Genomic DNA, 25,473 nt, shown 5'->3' with positions numbered 1-25,473 from the left:
GATTAAGAAACAAAACCCAACCTTTTGCTGTCTCCAGGAAACACATTTAGCTACAAAAGATAAAAATAGGCTCAAAGTCAAAGGATGGAAAACAATCCTACAAGCAAATGGGCCAAAAAAGAAAGCAGGAACAGCTATACTTATATCAGATAAAACAGACTTCAAACTCAAAAAAATAAAAAGAGACCCCAGTGGTCACTACATTATGATCAAGGGGACAATACTTCAAGAAGAAATAACACTCATTAACATATACTCACCAAACGAAAGAGCACCAAAATATATCAGACAACTGTTGTCCTCTCTGAAAACAGACATCAGAGAAAACACATACGTAGTGGGAGACTTCAACACACCACTATCAACAATGGATAGATCAACAAGACAAAAAATAAGTAAAGAAACTAAAGCTCTAAATAAGGACCTAGAGCATTTGGGCTTAACAGACATCTATAGAACACTAAACCCAAAAAAAACGGAGTACACATTTTTCTCAAGCGCACACGGATCATTCTCCAGGATCGATCACATACTGGGGCACAAGACAAACATCAACAGATACACCAAGATTGAAATCATACCAACCATCTTTTCTGACCACGAAGGCATCAAACTAGAAATAAATCATAAAAAGAAGGCAAGGAACTATCCTACCTCATGGAGATTAAAAGCCACACTACTGGAAGACCACTGGACTAACAAGGAGATCAAAGAAGAAATTAAAAAATTCTTTGAATTGAATGACAAGGAGGACACCAATATCCTAAATGTATGGGATGCAGCAAAAGCAGTAATAAGAGGAAAATATATAGCAATAGAAGCTCACATCAAAAAACAAGAAAGAACTCAAAGAAACAACCTAATCTCGAAGCTCAAAGATCTAGAAAAAGAACAACAAAAAAACCCAAATCCAGTAGAAGAAAAGAAATAATAAAAACCAAAGCAGAAATAAATGAAATTGAAACTAAAAAAACAATCCAAAAGATCAATGAAACCAAGAGCTGGTTCTTTGAAAAAATAAATAAAATAGACAAACCCCTAGCCAGGCTCACAAAGGAAAAAAGGGAGAAAGCACAAATACACAGGATCATAAATGAAAGAGGAGAAATCACAACGGACACAGCAGAAATCAAAAGAATAATCAGTAACTACTATGAACAGTTATATGGAAACAAGTTCAACAATCTAGAGGAGATGGACAAATTCCTACAACTCTACAATCACCCAAAGCTAGATAAAGAAGAAATAGAACACCTAAACAGACCAATTACAATTAGCGAAATTGAAATGGTAATCAAAAACCTCCCCAAAAACAAAAGCCCAGGACCTGATGGATTTACAAATGAATTTACAAATGACCTATACAAAGAAACTATAAACACTGTTAAAAGAAATAGAAGACGACACAAAGAAATGGAAAGACATCCCCTGCTCATGGATTGGAAGAATAAACATTATTAAAATGGCCATCCTACCAAAAGCAATATACAGATTCAATGCTATTCCAATCAAAATCTCAATGGCATTCTACCAAACATTCAGAGACGAATTAGTGCCTATCCTTCACAAACTCTTCCAAAAAATTGAGAAGGAAGGGACAATACCAAACACGTTCTATGAAGCCAATATTACACTAATACCAAAACCGAATAAGGACAACACAAAAAAGGAAAACTACAGGCCAATCTCCCTAATGAACACTGATGCAAAAATCCTCAATAAAATTTTAGCTATCAGAATCCAACAATGTATCCATAAGATAATTCACCACGACCAAGTAGGATTCATTCCAGGGGCACAAGGATGGTTTAACATCCGAAAATCAATCAACGTTATCCAACACATCAACAAAAAGAAATATAAAAACCATATGATAATATCAATAGATGCTGAGAAAGCTTTCGACAAAGTGCAACACCCATTCATGATAAAAGCCCTTGAAATTCTTGGGATACAAGGAACATACCTCAACATCATAAAGGCCATCTATGACAAGCCAACAGCCAGTATCATTCTCAATGGTGAAAAGCTGAGAGCAATTCCATTAAGATCTGGAACAAGACAAGGATGTCCACTCTCACCACTGCTTTTCAATATAATACTGGAAGTCCTAGCCAGAGCAATAAGACAAGAGAAAGACATCCAAGGAATCCAAATAGGAAAAGAAGAAGTCAAACTATCACTATTTGCAGATGATATGATAATATACATAGAGAACCCCAAAATCTCCACAGAAAAACTAATTCAACTCATCAATCAATTCAGTAAAGTGGCAGGATACAAAATCAACACGCAAAAGTCAGTAGCCTTCCTATACACAAACAATAAATCTGAAGAAGAAGAAATCAAAAAAACCACCCCTTTTATTATTGAAACAAAAAAAATCAAATATTTGGGAATAAATCTAACAAAAGAGGTAAAGGACCTATACAAAGAAAAGTATAAAACACTGTTAAAGAAATAGAAGAAGACACAAAGAAATGGAAAGACATCCCCTGCTCATGGATAGGAAGAATAAACATTATTAAAATGGCCATCCTACCAAAAGCAATATACAGATTCAATGCTATTCCAATCAAAATCTCAATGGCATTCTTCAAAGAAATAGAACAATTATTGATGAAATTCATATGGAATCACCAAAAACCCCGAATAGCCAAAGCTCTACTGAAAAAAAAAGAAGGAAATGGAGGCATCACACTCCCAGACTTCAAACTCTACTACAAAGCCATAATCATCAAAACTGCATGGTATTGGAACAAGAACAGACATACAGACCAATGGAATCGAATAGAAAATCCAGAAATAAACCCACAGATTTATGGTCAACTAATCTTTGACAAAGGAGCAAAGACTATGCATTGGAGCAAAGAAAGTTTGTTCAATAAATGGTGCTGGGAAAACTGGGTCGCTACATGCAAAAGAATGAAGCTTGACCACTACCTCACACCATACACAAAAATCAACTCAAAATGGATTAAAGAACTAGACATAAGACCTGAAACCATAAAATACATAGAAGGAAATATAGGCGAAACACTACGTGATTTGCACATCAAAGACATCTTTACAGACACATCACCCAAAGCAGTGATAGTGAAGACAAAGATAAACAGCTGGGACTACATCAAATTAAAGAGCTTCTGCACAGCAAAAGAGACAATAACAAAAACAAAGAGAAACCCCACCAACTGGGAGAACATTTTTGCACCCAACACTAATGATAAAGGACTGATCACAAAAATCTGCAAAGAGCTGATGAGACTCAGCAACAACAAAGAAAATAATCCAGTCAAAAAATGGGCAGAAGAGCTAAAAAGAAACTTCTCAGAAGAGGAAATGCAAATGGCCAACATGCATATGAAAAAATGTTCAACATCACTTGTAATCAGGGAAATGCAAATCAAAACTACCATGAGATACCATCTCACACCAGTGAGAATGGCACATATTAAAAAAACTAGCAACAACAAATATTGGCGAGGGTGTGGAGAAAAAGGAACTCTTCTGCACTGTTGGTGGGAGTGCAAACTGGTCCAACCACTATGGAGAGCTGTGTGGAGATTTCTGGACCTACTAAACATAGAGCTTCCATATGATCCAGCAATTCCACTCCTAGGTATTTACCCAAAGGACACAGAAACATCAATTCCAAAGAGCACCTGCACCCCTATGTTTATAGCAGCACTGTTTACAATAGCTAAGCTTTGGAAACAACCCAAATGCCCAAAAATAGATGACTGGATCAAGAAGATGTGGTACATATATACCATGGAATATTACTCAGCATTCAAAAAAGATAAACACATGCAATTTGCAGCAACATGGATGGCGCTGGAAGGGATCATGCTCAGCGAAATAAGCCAAAAAGAAAAAGAAAAATACCGGATGGTCTCACTCATAGCAGGAATTTAGAAAACTTAAATAAGGGACCAGGAAAATGAATATAAGAAAGTGAAAATCAAAATCAACAAAAAACTATGAACCAGAGACACTTTTTGGGGGGGGGGGCGGGAGGGGAAGGATAGGGGTCAGAATGGGGCGTTTGCAATTGTATGGGGGAATATAAAAGAAAAAAAGGGAAAGAAAATAGAGTTTGATTTCACTGGTAATTTCTGTGAGCCTTTTGAGAATTTTTTGCAATTTTTCTTCATTCTGTCATTTATAACAGTCCTCCTATACATACCTTTTAGGGCAAACAAATCAAGCAAATTCATTTTCTTTCCCTCTAGGGGCTTGTAAGGAATTAAGATGACCACATTCTGAACAGCACATTTAGTATATGTTTTAGGAATCAGTAAACCTGTGGCAACCAGGCTGCCTCAATATTTAACCACAGATAGTTTAGGGGACCAAGGAATTTAGGAAGGCAAATTGGAAGCACTTCTACCATAGGCAATTATTTGTTTCATGGGCACTAAGAAGAGAACTTATTAAATATCCACGATCGGTTTTAGTAGAGAAATACCAAATGCTATGCCTCCAGTAGAGTCTCAGCCTTGTAATAATCATTCCCATAGATGCTGGCGTATTCTCTTACTCTTTGTTCTGACCATATGTAAATATATATTTATATATATGATATATATATTTATCTGTGTAATAAATAATATATAACATTACTATATATTACATATAATATATAACAAATATATATAATAGATATATATGTGATATATATAGATATAGATATATAATAGATTTATCTATATTTTGACTATTCTTATAAGAGCAAAATAATTCAATAACCCAGATAAATGTGATGTTTATCTTTCTGAGCTTTCCTTACTGTAAAGTATACAGGATTTTCCACTTGTAACATTATCTATCTTAGATCCTTGGAAATTTGTTAGGACAGGGCCACCAGAAATTTAGGTGTTTTTTTTCCTGTATGGTTCCTTTGCACTTGTCTCTAATTTTAGTAGTTGTATGTAAGTCATGCTTCTTTTTCTTTTTTTTTTAAGATTTTTTTTTTTTTTAATACAAGAGTGGGGGCACAGGCCAGAGGCTCGAGAGGGTGAGAGGATTCACCAGAGACAGAGTAGGGAGCAGAACAGGCAGAAGGATAGAAATACACTGCTAAGGGGAGCAGCTGGTGTGACAGGAGAGGTCTGCCGCGTCATGTGGGAATCTCCCTGGCCAGCCGGGAATTGAACCTGCGCTGCAGAGGCTGCAGACAGTTTCATACTGCATCGCTCAACCTGCTGCGCCACGGGGGAGGCCCTTCTTTTTCTTTTTTAATTGAATTGGCTTATAACTTTTTGTATGATTGAGAGGTATATAGGATCACCACCATCAAGTATTGTTATCATACCACATCCACCACCAAGATATCCATAGTCTTCCAACATAGTTCATTGCATGGCCTCCCAACCTTGGTCCCACCACCAACCCCTCTGATAATCTCAAGTATTCGTAGGGTTTGTTACTAGTTTGGCTTTACTGACCCTTTGTTTTGTTTCTCTGTATTCCACATATAAGTGACACTATCTGGTATTAGTCTTTCTCTTTCTGACCTGTTTTACTTAGCATAATCCCTTCCAGTTCCATCCATGTTGCCACAAATAGTGAAAGGTTCATCTTTTTTTAAAAGCTGAGTAGTTTCTGTATTCTTTAGGTAGATATATAGGAGTGGAATTGCTGGGTCATCAGGGGGTCCATTTTTAATATTCTAATAGACCTCCATACTCTTTTCCATAAGGGCTAGATCGTTTACATTCCCACCAACAGTGTAAGAGGTTTCCTTTTTCTTCTCATCCTTTACAATACTTACTGTTTCTGGTCTTTTTGAGAGGGGCCATTCTCACAGGTGTGAGGTAGTATTTTATTGTGGTTTTGATTTGTATTTCAATAAGTGACAATGAGCATACTTTCATGTGCTGTTAACCATTGTGTTGTATTTGTATGTATTCTTTGAAGAAGTACATATTTAGCACTCTGCCCACTTTTTGATTGGTTTAATTCCTCTCTCTTTTTCTTTCCTTTCAATTTTTAAAGTTTTATTTATTTATGCATATAAGACTGGGATACCAGCCAGAGGTGTGGGGTAAGAGGATTCACCAGAGACAGAGTGGGGAGCAGAACAGGCAGACTGACTGAAATACACTGCTGAGGGGAGCAGCGGCGAGACAGGAGACGTCTGCTATGCCATGTGGGTAGCTCCCTGGCTGGCCAGGGATCGAACTCATGCTGCAGAGGCAGTGGATACTTCATAATGCTGTTCTTAACCCCTTGCATCACCATGGAGGCCCTATTTCCTCTCTTTTGGTTGAGTTCTCTGAGTTCTTTTTGTAGATCTTGGATATCAGTCCCTTGTCAAATGTATGGTGTGCAGATATTTTCTCCCATTCAGTAGGATGTCTTTTTGTTTCAGTGATAGTTTAATATAGTCCCAATTGTTACATTATCTTTTGTTTTTTTTTGCTATTGGAGTTAAATTCACAAAGACATCACACAAACCTATGTCTTGTAGTGTTTTGCCTATGTTTTCTACTATGTATTTTATTTTTTTTAAAGATTCATTTATTTATGTGTACAAGAACTGGGGTACAGGCCAGAGGTACAGGGGGTAAGAGGATTCACCAGAGACAGTGGGGAACAGAACAGGCAGATTGACTAAAATACACTGTTGAGGGCAGTAGCGGGCAAGACAGGAGAGGTCTGCTACACCATATGGGTAGCTCCCTGGCTGGTCAGGGATTGAACTTGTGATGCAGATGGTGCGAATAGCTTCACAGTGCTGTGCTCAACCCCTTGTGCCACCAGGGAGGCCCTTCTTCTATGTGTTTTATGTTCCCGGGTTTACATTCAAGTCTTTTATCCATTTTGAGTTAATTTTTGTTATGATGTGAGATAGTGGTCTAGTTTTATTTTTTTGCATATGGTTGTCCAGTTTTCCCAACCGTTTATTGAAGAGGCTCTCCTTTCTCCAATGTAAATTCTTGGCTCCTTTTGTCTTCAACTAACTTTATATAGGTGTGGGTTTATTTCTGGCCTCACAATTCTATTAAATTGGCCTATGTTTCTTTTTTCTACCAGTACCATATTGTTTTGATTGTTATCACTTTGTAGTATTGTTTGAAGTCTGGGAATGTGTTATCACCATTATTCCTCTTTTTTGTAAAGATTGCTTTGGCTATTTGAGGTCTTTTATTGTTCCATATGAATTTCAGTAATGTCCTTTCTGTTTTAAGAATGCCATTGAGACTTTGACAGGGATCACATTGAATCTGTATATTGCTTTGGGCAAGATGGTTGTTTTAACAATGTTAGTCCTTCTGGTGCATGAGCAGGGCTTATCTTTCCATTTCTTTGTGTCTTCTAGTTTAAAAATGCATTGTAGTTTTCTTTGTATAGCCCTTTACTTCCTTTGATAAGTTTACTCCAAGGTATTTAATTATTTTTGATGTAATTATAGTAGGAATATTTTCTTGATTAATTCCTCTCTATCTCATTGTTTGCTTAAAATCAGGCAACTGATTTTAGTGTATTGATTTTGTAGGCTACCACTTAGCTGAACTGATTTATTGTTCCAATTAGTTTTTTTAGTGAAATCTTTAGGGTTTTCTACATATATTATCATGTCATCTGCACATAATGAGTTGTAATTCTTTCCTTCTCTTGCCTAATTGTTTTAGCTTGGACTTCCAATACTATGTTGAATAGTACTAGTGAAAGTATACATCCTTGTGTTATACCAGATCTTAGTGGATAAACTTTCAGATTTTCACCATTGAGGATGATGTTAGCTGTGTGTTTGCCTTTTATGGACTTTATTATGTTGAGGTATATGCTATCCCAATTTTTTGAGGGTTTTTTAAATCTAAATGGATATTGAATCTCATCAAATGCTTTCTTGGCATCTACTGATATGATTATATGATTTTTATCTTTCATTTTGTTGATGTGGTGCATTACATTGATTGATTTTCTCATCTTGAACCATCCTTGTGTCCCTGGTATATTTCCACTTGGTTATGTTATATAATCCTTTTAAAACATTGTTGAATTCAGTTTGCTAATATTTTGTTGAGGATTTTTGCATCTATTTCATCAAGGAAATTGATCTGTAGTTTTCCTTTTTTGTGGTGTCTTTGGTTTTGATATCAAGGTAGTGTTGGTCTTGTAAAATGTGCTCAGAAATATTTAATCTTTCTCAATTTTTTTGAAGAATTTGAGGATAGGTATTTGTTCCTCATTGAAGGTTTGTTAGAACTTAGTGAAACCATCTGGTCCTGGACTTTTCTTTTTTGGGGGGACTGTTGATTCCTATTTCACTTTCTTTTCTAGTAATTGGTCTGTTCAGTTTTGCTGTTTCTTCCTGTCAGTCTCATACAGTTGTATATTTCTAAGAATTTGCCCATCTCTTCTAGGTTATTCAGCTTACTGGCATGTAAATGTTCATAGTATTCTCCTATGGTCCTCTGAATTTCTGAGGTGCCATAACTTCTCTTTTGGTCTGTGTTTATTTGAGTTTTCTCTCTTTTTGTCTTTGTGAGTATAGCTAGAGGCTTGTCTTTTGATGTTGTTGTTCCCAAAGAACCAGCTTTTGATCTTTTTATTTCTATTTCATTTATTTCTTCTCTAATTTTTATTACTTTCTTATTTCTACTGGCTTTTGGTATTGTTTTATTCTTCTTTTTCTATTTCCTTAAAGTGTAAGGTTAGATTTTTTTTTTTACTAGCTGCTTGACGTGGGCCCATATTACTATAGGCTGCCCACTTAGTACTGCTTGTACTGTGTCCCAGAGGTTCTGGTAGGGTGTGGTGTCATTTTCATTTGTCTCAGTATTTTTTAACTTCTTCAATTTCCTCATTAACCCAATAGTCATTCAATGTGTTATTCAGTCTCTACATACTAAAGATATTTCCTGCTTTCTTTTTGTGTTTAAGATCTTTCTAATCAGAGAATATATTTGGTATGATTTCAATCTTCATGAATTTATTGATACTTGTCTTGTGACCCATTATGTAATCTATCCTAGAGAATGTCCATGTACTCTTGAGAAGAATATATATCCACCTTTTGGGGGATGTAGTGCCATATACATATCTACTAGGCCCATGTGATCTAGTTCTTTTAAGATAATTGTTTCCTTGTTTATTTTCTGTCTGGTTGTTCTGTCCACTGGTGAAAGTGTGTGATAAAGTCCCCAGCCACTAGTATGTTGCTCCTAATGTCTATTCAGATTTAGTAATCACATTATATATTTTGATGCTCTTTGGTTTGGCAAATGTATATTATATATATTGATGAGTGTTATGTTTTCCTGATATATTGTTACCTTAATCATTATACAGTATCTGTTCTTATCTCTTTTTACCATTTTTTCAGCTGGATGTTTATTTTATCTGGCATAATTATGGGTGTCCCTGCCTTCCTTGTAGGATTGTTTTCCATCTCTTTAGTGTATGCCTATATTTATCTTTGCAGCTCAGGTGCCTTTTGTGGAGACAGCAGAAAGTTGTATTCTATACTTCTTTAACTTATAAAGCCTTTCTTGAAGATAGGGCCTTAACATCCAGATTTAAATTGTCAAGATTACTTTTATAGTAAAAAATAATGTAATCTTAATTAAAAATAATGTAATCTTTTACAAATTTATTGTTTTACAAGTTTATTGTTTATGCAGTGCTTTCATTCTCAATTCAGCTAATATTTATTAGATCTATCATATCCTGTGCTTATGTTTGTTGCAGAGTTGCAGAGGAATGACATATGGTCCTTACCCTCCAATAACATACTGTCTAATGGCCTTTCATATTCATTACTTAGCTATCAACAGTAGAGCAATCATTTCATAGTTAATGGATTACATAGTTCTATTTTGTTTACTTAGGTCATGTTTGTTAAGTAAACCAAAATATATACACAAAAGTTTAAAGCAAAAGTTCTTATCTAAATATTACTTTTTGGGAAGAAAAATAATTAAAGTATAATAAAAAACCAACAGAGCAGAAATAGAACCAAAATAGGATATCACTGTAATATTCTTTTCAGCGGACAACAATGAAAAAACCTTGGACACTTCAAAACGGGTCGTTATTCAGTGCTTTTCCTTTCATGACCTATGTTCCTTAGTGTCACTTTGTCATAGTTCTTAATAACCTAGTAATCTAAAGAATGTCTTGGAATCCATCAAAATGTGGCAAATCCATTACTTCTTTAAGGCATATCTTTTGGCTAATGATACTCAAATAACTTCCAAGAGTACTGACACTTCCTCCTTTGCTAGCCATTCTAGTTCATGTTTACTGGGAAGAAAACTACCCTACTTATTCAAATTTAAGTACCCTGAAGTGACACCTTCCCAAATTCCCAAAGATCTCCCATATAGAAATGGTATTTTATTGGTCAAGATAAGTCTTAATTCAACAAAAGAGCATTCAACAAAAGAGCATTCAAAAGGAAAAAGATTTCCTTTTGAAAATTCTCATTTCATTCAGCATATAAAAATGTCTTTTCTAGTATCCAGATACTTAGAAGATTTGTTTTTATTAATGGGCTTATTGATTTTTATATTATAATATATACATAAAATTTATGTAGTCACTCATTTGTAGTGTACAGTTCAGAGGATTTTTAGTAAATGGACTCATATAACTATCACTATAGTCTAATTTTAGAACATTTGCATCACCCAAAAAGAAATTTCATGCTTATTTACAGTCAATCCCCATTCCTAAGTAATCACTAATACACTTTTTATCTCTATACGTTTGCCTTTTCTGGGCTCTTCACATAAATGGAATCATATAACGTATGTTCTTTTATGTCAGACTTCATGAACTGAACATAATGTAATTGAAGTTCATCCAGGTTGTTAGAAGATTTCTTTAGTGTTATTAATTATCAATTAAGAATTTTACCTTACCCAGAGTGCTTGGGGTCACCTTCTGTACTGTTTCAAATGGTAGCTAATTAAAATGCAACATATAATTAATTCTCTTTAATAAACACTTAGGAAAAATGTGAGGTATAAAGCATAGTTCTCAGTTTGAAATACAAATTTTCCTTTTCTGGTTACATGATTTTACAGTTCTTTGATTTTTCTGTTGCTAAATTTTAATCTTTGCATATTCATTCTAAATGAATGTTCACTAACTTACATGATTATAAGTGAAATTTGCGAACTAGATGTTATTTCTTTTTCAAATTTTAAAATTTCAAGGCAAATATATTCATATTGGAATTAAGAAAATCTCTTGCTACTTGTGTAAACTTTGCCTACCTAGTCAGAGAAGCAGAAAACGGACATTAATAACATGAAGAATTTCCTGAGCATAGCTTTCCTGCCACCAGATCCTCACCTTCATTCTACCCAGTCCTACCTTACAAAATAAGTAAACTAAAATCTACTATTTGTAGTCTTTCATCTTGATATTTCTTGTGAAAGCCTATATACCTTGGTGGTAAAGATTAGAAGTCCAGAGGAAGGTGATAGAAATAAATATGATAGCTAATATTTATTGAATTCTTATATGGACTAGAGAGTACATTTCAATTGCAGTACCTAATCCAACTCAATGAAATATTATTCCCCTTTTTAGATGAAGGAAATATGGCTTTGGGAGAATCTATATTACATAGCTAGTGGTAGAGCCATGACTCAAACTCAGTTCAGTTTGACTTCAAAGTTCATATTCTTTAATTATAATATGATTCCCCAAGTGAGTCCCAATTTATATAGCATACTTCTGGGAGCCCTTTTATGTTTTTGCTTAGAGATACTTATCCCCTAATTTTTCCAAACACAGTCATCCATATTTTCAGCAAGGATACTTCAATAAAGTTTAGCTTAGAGGGGACGAAAAAGAAAATACTAATAATAGTCATGTATCATTATTTATAATCCTCTAAATTCCACATATTTCTAATAGGAAACATGCTGAATAGTCAGAACCATACTAGGTGCACTTTAGTATTTCTCAAATGATTTAAAAGTTACTTAACTAACTGGCTTTGCCTCTTAGTCATTAATATGGACCTTACATGTCCTACTACACATCTGACAGTTGATGGAAACCAAATGAAGTCACTTTTATGATATTAATGTTGCAGCTAGAAGAAAAATCTTATAATAATATAAAAATTAGTTCATACATCCATTGCATTCCCAAAGGTAAATGACAAGAAAATTACTTTAAAAACTATAGAATATGAAATAATTCTGTTGTTCTTAATCTTTACGATCTGAATACATCGCATTTCCTACAACAGGCCTCAAAAGATGACATTTTGGCAAAAAAAAAAAAAAATGGAAAGCATGGTGAAGAGTCTCTGTAAATCATTTTTTCTGCTGTAAAATCAAATATTAATCTTAAAAATAAGTTTAGTCAACACGAAAGCACTTGATGGTGAAGGCAGACTTCAGTCAACACTGGGTTGGATCCAAATTTGGCCCAGAAGATATGAATGTGTTTATTATAGCAGATGCCTCCAGGACAGCAAAGTTTTAGAATGAACAGAAAAATAGTGTCTTACTTTCATTTCTTCTCTTCATTTTCTTGTTCTTTACACAATCTAGCATTCCTTCCGCCTCCTCTCTTTCAATACAATCTTTTCTTCTCTCACTTTCTCTTCCCAATTTTAAATGGTTGCTCCTTTTCTCTAGTCCTCCTAGAATGTTTCTTCTGCCTCTAAGAAACTGTGAATTATAATTAATTTGGAATTACTGTTCTTTATTAACATTAGTATATATTCATGATTTAAACTAGTGATATATGACAACTATAGAGTAATTTACTCAGAAGCTCTACAACAGATAGTAATCATTATTATCTTTTCCAGTGAATAATTAACAAGTATTTGTGAAGTATTTTCTGGACTTTTCAACTTTGTTCATGTTATAATCAAAGATTTGGGACCCATTTGTTCATTCTTCAGAAAATATGGCAACTTACTAGGACTCTGGTTCTTTGGTTCTTTCTTTTTTCTGAAGGAAATTTATTGCAATTCAGTTCAATAATCATTGAACTACTACTGTGTCCCAAGTATTAGGAATTCAGAAGTGAACAAGTCAAGTTTATCTTTACTTTTAAAGATTTACAAATTTATCGTTAGATAAAAGATATGTTAAAATAGCATAATTATTCCAAAACAGATATAATCTAAGTACTCTAAGTATATTAAATCCTGACAACAAAGAACACTACAAGGAAATTTTCACATTTGTGCTTTGAAAGATAAATGGGCATTTTTCTTACAGATGGGATTGAGGTAAGGAATGGATGGGCAGGGAAGACTTGAATATTACAGGCAGAGATAATGGCATGAATACTTACTGAGAATTGTGATTGGACATGGAAGCAGAATTGTGATTGGACATAGAAGCAGGCCTTGTGTATCACTTTAAGGAATTTGAATGTTGTTGCTTAAATAATTTTTTTGTTTTTAATTCTCCTAACTTAAAAAAATAAAGGTTTAAGTAAACTAATAGCAAAAACAGAATTTGAAGGAGCATGGTTCCTTTGTAAATGTAAAGTTAATTTAACCACATTGGTTAAAAAAAAAATTTAAGATTTATTTTTATTTATGTATGCATGCAAGAACTACAATGTAGGTCAGAGGTATTGAGGGGGCTGCGGTGAGAGGATGCACTAGAGACAGAGTGGGGGGCAGAACAGGGAGATGTACTGAAATACACTGCTGAGGGGAGGAGTGGCCAGACAGGAGAGGTGCGCCTCGCCATGTGGGTTAGCTTCCTGGCCAGGGATCGAACTCATGCTGCAGTGCCTAGTTATAGCTTGATAGTGCTGAGATTTAACCCCTTGCAACACCAGGGAGGCACTGGTAGAAAATTTTATTTCAACAAAATGTCTAAGTGTCTCCTTTGTGTAAAATTCTGTACTTGGAATGAATGAATGAATGAATGAATGAATAAATAAATAAATAACTCTTTAAAAAAAGAAAGAAACAACATTATATGGTATGCAATTACTTATTGTAACCAACTTAATTTCTCACTAATTGTGGTTGATTTATTTTTTCAATTTTGGTTCACATTAGAATGAAGGTTGCATTTAATCTTTGTATGTGATTTGGACTGATTACAGAAATAATTTTCTGTGTATTTTCCTGAAGTCACTAGACCCAAGTAAATATTAGGAACAAATTAGTAATGATGACACCAATAATATCTGATCTACAAACTTTCATGCTTATATGACAATCACTAATGCATAAATGTTATTTTAACATAAATATTATGGCTGTTACCTATAGAAATAAATGAAAGACTAAAATAATAATCAAAGTTACTTTTGTTGAATGCTTCTCACATACCAGGAACTATGCTAAATACTTTATATGCATGGGATAGTAACTTGTTATTTCCATTTTATATACTCATGTACATATAATTATATAGATATAATCATATTTTTTTATCCCCCCTAAAGATACGATCTGACTTCTTGTCATCTAATTTTAGACTATCTAAAACTCAGATATCTGGGTTTTAGAAAGCAAGGCACAAACTCATGGGAAAAATTTTTCCCTCATGGGTTTCCTAATAGTTGGGAGTTATGATCTCTATACTGAATTCTCTATGAAATATTAAAAAATTACCCACACTGGTAACAGCGTGAAAAAAGAAAGTCATATTTAAAGTCATTTTAACTTGTTAAATATCAGAAAACACTTTTAATAATATCTTAATATTATTTATTATATAATACATGTGATATATAATATGCTGATGTTATATTATTAGCATGTACTAGACTGATCTCTTTAGCCAATATGCAGCTACCATATATTCAACAAGGACTGTGACCTGATTTCAAGAGAGGAATTGAGTTAGGTATTGAGTTAACTGAGTAATCCATTGTTTTATGCCAGTTTCCCCTTATGATTAGTGCAGGTTGTAAAATAAAATTTTCATATGGAAAGCATACCTCTCTTAATGAAATTAAATCCTCAGGTTCTTCTCTACAACTACTTGCATTGCCATTCTTGACTGTATGATTTACAATTTAAGAAACACTAATTTATACATTGTGTGGGAAAGTTTTAACTATATTCACTCTAAAATGGAAGTCAGTCTCATTTTTCTTTGATACTGTCTTCTTTCTGTGGCTGACAAGTGTAATAGTTTCATGTAAAGGAAGCCCTTTGCTTCCTCTGGCGACTCTAGCAAGCATCCACCCACTGCCACCATGTCAACAGCAGACCTCCTGAGGAAACACTGCTGGGAAGAAGGAAAAAAAGCTAGTGTTTTAGTGGGACTCACAGGTTACAGAGGCGAGATCATCTGCATTCACGGACTGTTCTTGGGCATGAAATTATCAGGTCTGACATTTGGTTAGTTACCTCCCCCTTCTGGTCATGGGGTAGTGGGAGGTGGCAATAAATACAGCCTGATTGTTTAACTAAAGACATTTAATGAATCACAGCTAATTAAGTACAGCCTCTATTCATTTTTTTAAAGGGAGTGGGTTACAAGAGTTCTCCTTGTTAACATTTTTATGTAATTGGCTCTGGTCATGATAATACACTCAGAGACAAACAAGCTACACATTTTCCTCTGAGCACACTGCCCTTTGCAACTCATTTTTTATAGATCACTTCAGCAATCTTTTGTTGAATATCTATTATTTATAAGATGCTGCAAAATCATGATGATGATTGAGATAGTTAACATGTCTTAAACATTTCCTATGTGTCAAGCATTGTGACTGAGCTCTTCATGTACTTAGATCATAATCTTCACAGCAACCCTATGATCTAGTATTATTGTCTTCATTTTACATTCAAGGAAACTGAGTTTAGATCATTTGACATAACTTGCCAAGGGTCATACAACTAATAAATAGAAAAAGGTGAAATTCAAACCTAGGGACTTCATTCTGTCAGTTATAGCATACTAGGTAATCTGAAATAACTTCCCCTCCAAATGCCATCACCAATAGCAATAAAACACTAAAAGTGTAGATATAATGAAAATATGTTATTTAATATATAACTAAGACCAAGAAAGTAAGGGAAATGTTCAAGGGTGAAAAATGAAAAAAAGGCAGAAATATAAGGTGATATTCTGTTGCTAGCTAAAGTAGCAGCTAACCTGAAAACATCTAGCAATCCCTGAAACTGACTTTACTGTCAAGTTGGGAGACTGATATTTGTAAGCATACCTGTACTTGTACTTACAAATTGGAGATATCATTTCTAAGGCATGGTAATCTCTTATCTAGATTATTACCTTCTTATTGGATCCCTTCTTTCACTTTTGCCCAGTAATTCTATTGTCAGTACAGTTACTCTTTTAAAACATAAATCAAATTATGTACTACTCTGTGCAAAACCGTCCAATTGATTCTTGCCTTACTCAGAGGCACTTTTAAAATAAACTCCATGACTCTGTCCTCTTGTTCACTTATGTCTTTTAAGTCATGTTCTCAATCAAACCTGTTTTATTAGCTGTATTTGAAATTTTACCCATCCGTCTCCAGCACTCCTGTTGCCCCTTCCCTGTCTTTTGTGTGTATGAGTGCATCACACATAATTTATTATATTTGTTTATTGTCTTTTGCCACTGGAATGTAGACCCCATACAGGCTGAAGTTTTGTGTGTTCACTGGTATATCCTGATCTCTTAGATTGTCCTTGGTACATAATCTGTGCTAATAATAATGAATGGAGTAGATTAATGAAGTGAGGAAACAGATAAATCACAGAAGATCACTAAAATTGTTTTTGTAAGGTTAACAACTGCATACTCCAATTTTGTCTAATTTCAGAACTCATTCCTTTATTTCAAAGAAAAGTGCCGCTTCCTTCAGCCTTCACAAAGCTTAGAATAGTAAGTGGACACTGGAGTCAGGCTTATTGGGATTTAATAGCTCTGTGACCTTGGCATCTTCTTTGGCCCATGGGGTGTTGTTAAGTATAAATAAGGATTATAGTATCTACATTATAGGACTATTTAAGAATTAAATGCAATAGCACATGTGATATGCTTACTGTGCAACCTGTAGATGTTAAGTTCAATCGATGATATTGAATGCAGCCAGGTTTTTTATTATGGTTTTTACACTTTGTCCTCTTTTCCCTTGTGAAGTTTATACCTCAGTTCCCCCAAGAGGTGTGCTATGAATGTGGTGGAAGTCAGTAACAAAATCTATGGGTAGAAATACTGGTTATCTAACAGAAGAATCAACACTCAACCAGTGTCCAATTAACTCTTACTGGTACTGTGCTGAGTGAAGTTCAAGGACAAAAACAGATCAATAATCTGGGGGAGAAGGGAGTTGTAGAAGAATGGAGCATATGGTTTGTGTATTTCTTTCAGGTTAAGAGAACTTTAAGATAACTCTTCCAGGGCTTTATAAGAATAATTGCCCCCTACACATACACACACTACTTATCAGGTATACATTCCATAATAAAAGATCATATACTAATTACTTGAACTAAAATGAAATATCTAATTCCTCAATGGTATCATAGTATATATATATATATATATATATATGTTTAGAACTAAACTGTCACTAAACAGTTGACACTTTGGGGTAGAAAGAATCTGAAAGATCTAATCAGTCCTTCTGTCTAGCCTTTCTATCCTCTTTGACAAGATTGCAAACTCAAATGCTTTAAATAAACCTGATAATTAATGTAAATTATTGAAGTAGAAATGTACAGAACTGGAAAGTGTCTGTTCCATGTTAAAGGAGCATCTATGTAGTTCCAGTCATTTGTTGTCAGGCAAAAATGTCAGCAGTATTGCCAGCTTCAAGTTTGAAATCCACACTTCAGTGTTGTTCTGGGTAGAAAATAATGAGAATTGCAAAACTTTAACTTGAAAGATAGGTTGACTAAAGATAACAATTTGAGAAGCTTATAAAAAGAGATGATTACTAGGCCCTATTGGAATGAAAAAGAAGAAAAGCCAGACAATGAGGTAGCACAAAGAGAATCACATGTAGGAGATCAAGAGAAGTTGCAAAATTCCTACTTTAGAAGAAAGTTACTAATCTGAGCAGTCTTTGTAGGTTATGTAGTTCCATTAACAATCAACTAAACATTTTTTTGCAGGAAAACAATGAGAAAAGAAATATAATTATGAACTGAAGCCAGACTCTTAATTTATTCTACAGTAGCATGGAATTTGATGTATTCTTTTGTCCTCTCCAAATACATTTTCCTTAAAAACAAAAATGCACTGAAGAGAGGAGGCATCCCATCTGCTGATACGTCATGCAGGCAGATAAGGGCAAAGGTGCTCCTTTATTGAGTCTCATTGTGATTCTCAGTCAACCCTAATATGCCTGCATGCTGGATCCTATTACAGAATACCAAGGCAAATCATTCTTGGTATACAGATGTAAAAATTAAATTTTTATGACAGAATAAGTTTATTTTTTACTTTTTATTTTAATTTAATATTTTTTATTTTATGTACTTTTTATATCATACTTCATTTTTGTACAATGCATGCTTTCTCATCTCAGTATAACAGAATAAGTTTAAATGTGAAATCTGTTTGAATGTTTTCATCCTCTAGAGAAAATGAACTCCCAAAAGTCTTTTCTTAACTTTACTATACATGTGCAGAATATAGTAAAAAATGCTTATGTCCCTCAAACTGAAAAAGAAACTAGGCAGCCTAGAGTCCACCGTAGTTTACTTAGAACAGGTAAGATAACTGCCATTTCTCCCATTGTCCCACCTGTTGTAAAGCTTGGGAGAAGTGGGGAGGGCAGGCAGGTAAGATGATTGTGAATTATATAGGCCTATACACACAGGGCAACAAGGATTGGAAGAAAATATTAGAACACAGATTTTAAATTATTCAATGAATATTTCAAAAAATTTTACTACTGCAGTTAAAAGTAGGTGAACCACTTGGGAGTATTGACATTATGTGTAATAATGGGAAGTAATGACACCATTTATATATCTAGGTCCTAAAAAGCTTTGGTTTATTGATTTACTGCCTTAGTGTGTCTATAAAACATTTGGAATGTATGTACATGATTAAATACATAATTTATTTTGTTGAGTTTTCTTTTAATATTCCTGTGTATAATTGCCAGAAGATGGCTAATTCTTGATGCAGATCAAAAGACACATGGGAGAGTCTGAGGGGAGGGGAGTCAGAAAGTTAGCACAGATTGCAGTACCCCCCAAAGGGTTTGAACAGATAGGGACCCTCCTGTGTCAGGTACTTGTGAGTACAAGTATTTTGTGCACCCACAGCTCTGCCACAGACACTTGTCTTCATTTCAGTTGTGTTCCACAAAAAGTGAACTCACATCCTTGATATAAGGAGCAAGTATGCCACCAAAAACTTTAGAGAAGGAAAATGCAGGATCTGAGTCAACTTTCTACTGGGGCCAGTAGGGAGACTAATGCAGTATAACAGAAATCCTAACTGCAACCCATTTCCCTTTTGTTTCTTTTATATATGTTGAACTTACCAATAAGATTTCATTTAAAGAAAGTCTAAAACTACATTTTAAGAAAAACCTGCTAGTTTGAAGTCTCTGCTGCAAGACTTTTTTTTGTGGTTCTGTGTAGAAAGCAATGAGAATTGCAGAATTTAAATGGTCCAGAGCATGTCCCAAATATGTTTATTGAACTGATTATCCAGTTTTCAATACAAGAGACCAAGTCCCCTGATCCCAGCTCACTAATTGCTCTATACAATCTCTAATTAATTGGTCTGAATCCATGATACTCAACCCTGTTGCACATTTGAATCACCTAGAATGCTTTTAAAGACACTGGGTGTCTTTAAATACAAGGCCATTTTTAGTCAAAATAATAAGTAATCTCTTTTTGCCGTATCTACTGCGAGAACGAAGACCATTCTCAGCAATCAGACTGTCGACATTCCAGAAAATGTTGACATATCCCTGAAGGGTCGCACTGTTATTGTGAAGGGCCCCAGAGGCACCCTGCGGAGGGACTTCAATCACATCAATGTCGAACTCAGTTTGCTTGGGAAGAAAAAGAAGAGGCTCCGGGTTGACAAATGGTGGGGAAATAGAAAGGAACTGGCTACTGTTCGCACTATCTGTAGTCATGTACAGAACATGATCAAGGGTGTTACACTGGGCTTCCGTTATAAGATGAGGTCTGTGTATGCTCACTTCCCTATCAACGTTGTTATTCAGGAGAATGGGTCTCTTGTTGAAATTCGAAATTTCTTGGGTGAAAAATACATTCGCAGGGTTCGGATGAGACAAGGTGTTGCTTGTTCAGTATCTCAAGCCCAGAAAGATTAGTTGATTCTTGAAGGAAACGACATTGAACTTGTATCAAATTCAGCTGCTTTGATTCAGCAAGCCACGACAGTTAAAAACAAGGATATCAGGAAATTTTTGGATGGTATCTATGTTTCTGAAAAGGGAACAGTTCAACAAGCTGATGAGTAAGATTTAAGTTGTCCAGCTACAGAGCAGCAAGATAATGGATGATTTCTTAGACCTATTTGTGATACATCTTTAAGATGCAATAATAAAAGTCGTCATTGAAAAAAAAATAATAAAGGGCCTCCCTGGTGGCGCAGCGGTAGAGCGCTGGGTTGCGAAGCTGCCCGCGGCCTCTGCAGCACCAGTTCGATCCCCAGCTGCTCCCCAGCCACCGGAGGAGGGTCCCACATGGCGCGCAGACCTCTCCTGCCGCCCTCTGCTCCCCTCAGCAGTGTACTTCGGTCCTTCTACCTGCTCTGCTCCCCGCTCTGGCTCTGGTGAATTCTCTCACCGCGCCCCCCCCCCCCCCCCCCGCGCTTCTGACTGTACCCAGTGCTTGTATAAAACAAAACAAACAAACAAACAAATAAATAAATAAAACATGCCTCTATTAAAAAAAAGAAAAAAGCATTTAAAAAAAAAAGAAAAAAAATAGTAAGTAATATGTCATTATTTACAGGGTTAGTTAACATTGCTGTTATCGTTATGTGGATGTTTGATGCCAAGTTCTGACATCCAGATAAGGATTATTATAAAAGGAATTATTATAAGTGCTTGCGTGAGGGCATCAACATAAACAGTATTATATTAACTTTGCAGTGCAGTGTGGTTTAAAAGAAACATTGGCCATTGCAAAAGAAGATATCTTCAAGACTGCTAAAAGTTTCACAATATAAATCGATGGTCCATGCTAAATTACTTATATTACAAACATTTGCTGAAGCTTTGTGGTTATTTGTCTTCTGTGGTTCAGGATTTTGTGTCACCATTAACAATTCTTATTCTTCCTCATAGTTACAATAAAAATTTTACTGACTTCATCCTGATACCTGTGAATTTTGTAGGACATTTTCTATAAAATGAAAGTATGAATTCATAATTCTCAGATGTTCATAAATAATGGCGAGGTTTGTTTTTGCTCCAGCAAGCCCTAGAATTCTCTTTGTGAAATGCTCTCTGGCTGCCATTTGTATTTTTGCTGTCTCTCAAGTTAGGGAGAAATTTGTATTAGACTGAGATTTTTGTTAACTAAGTAATACATTTCCCAATTGCATGTTTTATGTCTTGACTCATTAGGTTATAAAGATCTATGGTGTTAACAAAGAAAGCTATGGAAAAACACATTTCACTTTCCTGTTTTTTTACAAAACAGTTTCATTTGTTTAATTGGGAGGGAGGGTACAGTGACTTATACTTGGCCAAAGCTAAAATCTGTTATCTTTTCCATCCAAGAAAGTTAACTAAAGCTGACATGACTTCTGGGAAGTGCATTGCAGCTGACATCTGGGTATGCCCCATGCCAAAGTGTTAGGTTGAGAAATTGGTCCACTAGGAATGGAATTTGATTTCTCTAGAAGGATTGAATAAAAAATATTTTTAAAAAGTCTAAACTATAACATCTTTTTTAAAATTAACCACTTTTAAATGCTTATAGTATAATTCTGCTATGGAATGCTGTGTCACAAATGACAGTTACGTATGCTTCCTAATACAACTATATGCTATTTCAGTAGCTCCATCCCTGCATTTTTTTTTTCTTTTTATCCCAGATCTTACTGGCATCAAATAGCCTTCATTTTTTTAGAATTAATTTATTTTATTATATCACTGTTAGTTTTGGACAGTATTTAATTTCTCCCTTCAGGTGTGGTCCCTGTAGTTCTCCCACCACCATAGTACCTGTGGTCTGTCTCCCCATCCTTTATGTTCTTTCCTCCCCTGTTTTGTGGTAACATTGTTACCACATTATTGTCTTAATTTTTTTTTAAATCCCCTTCCCTGCTGTATGCCTATGATCTACGGTCAGCTTGTAAATTTTCTTTTTTTCTTAATCCTTTGTTTGGTTTTTCTATGTTCCACATGTAAGTGAAAGAAATCATTCAATATTTATCTTTTTCCTTCTGACTTATTTTGCTTAGAATAAGCTCTTCCAGTTTCATTCATGTTGCTGAAAATGGCATGAGTTTATCTTTTTTGATTGCTGAGCAGTATTCCATCATGTACATATACCATATCTTCTTGATCCATTCATCTGTTATGGGGCATTTAGTTTGTTTCCATATCTTAGCTATTGTAAATAGTGCTACAATCAAGGTAGGAGTGTAGGGTTCCTTTCGAATTAGTGTTTTTGTGCTCTTCAGGTAGATTACTAGGAGAGGAATCACTGGATCATAGAGTAGAGCCATTTTCAGTGTTTTGAGGACTCTCCACACTTCCTTCCCCAGGGGCTGGACCAGTTTACATTCCCACTAGCACCAACAGGATAAGAAGTTTCTTTTTCACCACATCCTCATCAGCATTTGTTGTTTCTGGGGTTTTTTGTTTTTTTGTTTTTTGTTTTTTTAATATGGGCCATTCTCATGTGTGTGTGAGGTGGTATCTCATTATGGTTTTGATTTGTGTTTCCCTGATAATAAGTGATGTGGAGTATTTTTTCATATGCCTGTTGTCCATTTGCATTTCTTCTTTGGAGAAGTGTCTTTTTAGCTTTTCCGTCCCATTTTTTGAGTGGGTTTGTTTGCTTTGTTTTTGTTAAGTTGTGTAAACTTTTTTAGATCTTTGATATTAGTTGTATAGTGTGCAAATATTTTCTTCCTTTCAGTAGGGTGTCTCTTCGTTTTGTTTGCTATTTCTTTTGCTGTACAGAAACCTTACAGGTTGATGTGTCCCATATGTTTTCTTCTGCTTTGTTTTCCTTGCGTCTGGGAATTCATCTCAGTGTTTTAAACTTTGTGACAATACATTGAGATTACTTTTTTTAGAAAGATTTATTTATTTATGCATACAAGAGCTAGGGTGCAGGTCAGAGGTGCCGGGTGGGGGGCAGGGGGAGAGGATCCACCAGAGACAGAGTGGGGAGCAGAATGGGCAGATCTACTGAAATACACTGCTGAGGGGAGCAGCAGGTGAGACAGGAGAAGTCTGCTGCGCCATGTGGGTCACCTCCCTGGCTGGGGATCGGACTCATGCTGTAGTGGCTGCTAATAGCTTCATAGTGCTAACCCTTAACCCCTTTTGCCACCATGGAGGCCTCTACATTTAGAATTACTATTCCAACCACCAGCACATCTTTGGTACTCTGAAAAATGTTAATGGTTATAGTATAATTTATCCCTAGGTGCCAGTGCTATACAGTCTCCTATCCAAATGCAAATCTTACTTTATTTAATCATTGCTTCAGTTCATGTATAGCTTTAATCTATCAGCCTGTTTTTCTTCTTTGCCTTGAAAATTTGTTTCCTTTTTTTTAAAGATTTATTTATGCATACAAGAACTAGGGTACAGGCCAGATGTGCAGGGGGTGAGAGGATTCACCAGAGACAGAGTGGGGAACAGAACAGGCAGACTGACTGAAATACACTGCTGAGGGGAGCAGTGGGCGAGTCAGGAGAGGTCTGCTGCGCCATATGGATAGCTCCCTGGCTGGCCGGGATCGAACTCGTGCTGCAGAGGCTGCGGATAGCTTCATAGTGCTGTGCTTAACCACTGGCACCACCAGGGAGGCCCAAAAATTTTAGTTTCTATGTTCAAAAATGCTTTAAGAATTTTTCCTGTGCTAGGAAAGGTAAAGGAGTATTAGTACCCTTAAGTTTATGATTGACATTTGTATAATCTTTTTTTTTAAACATTTTTTTTATTTTTATTTTTTATAGAGGCATGTTTTTATTTATTTATTTGTTTGTTTGTTTTGTTTATACATGCACTGGGTACAGTCAGAAGCACGGGAGGGTGAGAGAATTCACCAGAGCCAGAGCAGGGAGCAGAGCAGGCAGAAGGACTGAAGTACACTGCTGAGGGGAGCAGCGGGCGGCAGGAGAGGTCTGCGCGCCATGTGGGACCCTCCTCCGGTGGCCGGGGAGCAGCCGGGGATTGAACCGGCGGCGCAGAGGCCGCGGGCAGCTTCACAACCCAGCGCTGAACCGCTGCACCACCGGGGAGGCCCGACATTTGTATAATCTTAAAACACCATTGACGCCACATCATTTTTTTTCATGTAGAGCACTTGCCAAAGTCAGTTAAAAGATTAACACATCTAAAAAAAAAGATTAACATATCTGAGATGAAAGTAAATAAATCATAACTATTTCCTATTACTTTATCTAAATTTGAAAATCATACTTATTGTTATCTAAGTCATTGATAATCGTGTTAGAAAGGGCAGCCCACTTCACACTTCCTTTTAGAATAGTATCTTCTTAGCCTTTAAGTATGGAAAATATGATGGAAAAGGTAATTTGGAATCAAATCACAAAATACCTGAAGGTCATTAAAGAGCTCACTAATATTATTCTCTAGTCACTGAGAAGGATGCAATCGCATACTGTTAAGCAGGATAATGATATGATTGTGCTTCAGAAATGTACAGCAGTGTATTCAGGAAGGTTGAGTATTTGTAGAAACAAAAGCCACTTAGTAGACTAGTATAGCTAGGTAAGTGTTTGACTAGAGTCCTTAGGGGAGAGATCCACATGAAAGTTATCTATAGCATGGTTTGCTTTTAGCAAGGGTTACAAGCCGAATACCTCCAAATAATGCAAATGAGTTAAGCAGACCAAAATAAGAGTCCATCGAAGGAGGGGATCTCCTTAGATGTGCAGGAGTACAGGAACGTTGTTAACACATCTCAAATTTTTTTTTTTTTTTTTTTACTGTGTAGAACTGGGTGTAGGCCAGAGGTGCCGGCCGGTGAGAGGTTTCACCAGAGATAGAGTGGGGAGCAGAACAGGCAGATGTACTGAAACACACTGCTAAGGGGAGTCTCTGGCAAAATGGGAGAGGTCTGCTGTGCCATATGTGGGTTAGCTCCTCGGCCGGGGATTGAACTGAGGCCATAGTGGTGATAGTGCTGAGACTTAATTCCTAGGCCACCAGGGAGGCCCCACATCTCAATTTTCAGAAGAAGTTGGAAATTAGGTTTTATGTAGAATCTCTTCATTTTAAAGTATTGGCTTAATTTTTTTTCAATCCCTAGACAACCAAAACGAAACACGTCTACAACCAGATGCAATTGATAGTGAGCTCTTATTGTGTGTGTCATAGGGAAATGGCCTAAGG

The 25,473-nt window shown here is 35.6% G+C and overlaps 1 protein-coding gene and 1 pseudogene across 3 annotated transcripts in view; both read left to right on the top strand.

Annotated features, from left to right (window-relative positions):
• The window catches only part of SBF2 (SET binding factor 2), a 388,242-nt gene that overhangs the window by 260,667 nt on the left and 102,102 nt on the right, over positions 1-25,473 (top strand). The window lies entirely within an intron of this gene.
• Positions 19,783-20,496, top strand: LOC119254119 (60S ribosomal protein L9-like; annotated as a pseudogene).

Source organism: Talpa occidentalis, unplaced genomic scaffold (assembly GCF_014898055.3).
Source record: "Talpa occidentalis isolate TD23 unplaced genomic scaffold, MPIMG_talOcc4v2.1 talOcc4.3, whole genome shotgun sequence".
In the NCBI taxonomy this organism is placed as follows: domain Eukaryota; kingdom Metazoa; phylum Chordata; class Mammalia; order Eulipotyphla; family Talpidae; genus Talpa; species Talpa occidentalis.
The sequence above is the reverse complement of the archived record's forward strand: the minus strand, read 5'-3'. Positions and strand labels throughout refer to the sequence as shown.